Source organism: Gekko japonicus, unplaced genomic scaffold (assembly GCF_001447785.1).
Source record: "Gekko japonicus isolate JY-2015 unplaced genomic scaffold, Gekko_japonicus_V1.1 scaffold1376, whole genome shotgun sequence".
NCBI classification, from domain to species: Eukaryota; Metazoa; Chordata; class Lepidosauria; order Squamata; family Gekkonidae; genus Gekko; species Gekko japonicus.
In genome coordinates, this window is record NW_015160882.1 from 3,197 (window position 1) to 3,965 (window position 769).

Here is a 769-nt window from a genome sequence, read left to right on the forward strand (position 1 = left end):
ACTTCATAACAGGAGTGTTCAGTAGGCAAAAAGAAGAAAAATTCAAACACAGCTCCCAGACCCTCCAGTCACCTATAGTAAAAGGTAAAGGCTTCCCTTGCTCGAAAGCCAGTCAAATCCAGCTCTAGGGTTGCGGTGCTTATCTTCTTTTCCAAGCCAAAGAGCCAGCACTGTCCAGAGACGTTTCCATGGTCATGTGGCCGGCATGACTAAACACCAAGGCACATGGAACGCTGTTACCTTCCCACTGAAGTAGCACCTATTTATCTACTTGCAATTTCTTGTGTTCGAACTGCTAGTGACAGTGACAGGAGCTCACTTCGTCATGCGGCACTCGGGTCTCAAACTGCTGAGCTACCGACCTTCCAGCCTGTAGTTCAGCAGTTCATACACAAATAGTACATAAAATATAAGTAGGTAGGGCTGCCAAGTGGGGGCGGGTAAACCCCCGCTTTGGAGGCCCGATTTCCACCGCCGCAGAATCGGGCCCCGAGGGGAACTCCGCCCCCAAAGTGCAGCATGGCTGTGTCACTGGAGGTGACGCAACTACGTCGACCACGTTGGGGGCGTGGCCCGGATCATCGGAGGGAAAACTCTATGGTTTTCCCTCCAACGATCCGGGCCACGCCCCCAACGTGGTCGACGTCGTGCGCCACTTCCGAGGACGGATCCCGGATCCCAACGAGGCTCCCCCGCCGGTGAGTTTTTTTGACTTGGCAACCCTACCCTAGATACTCGGGAGAGAAGCATGCAGCTGGGGTCAGCGCGT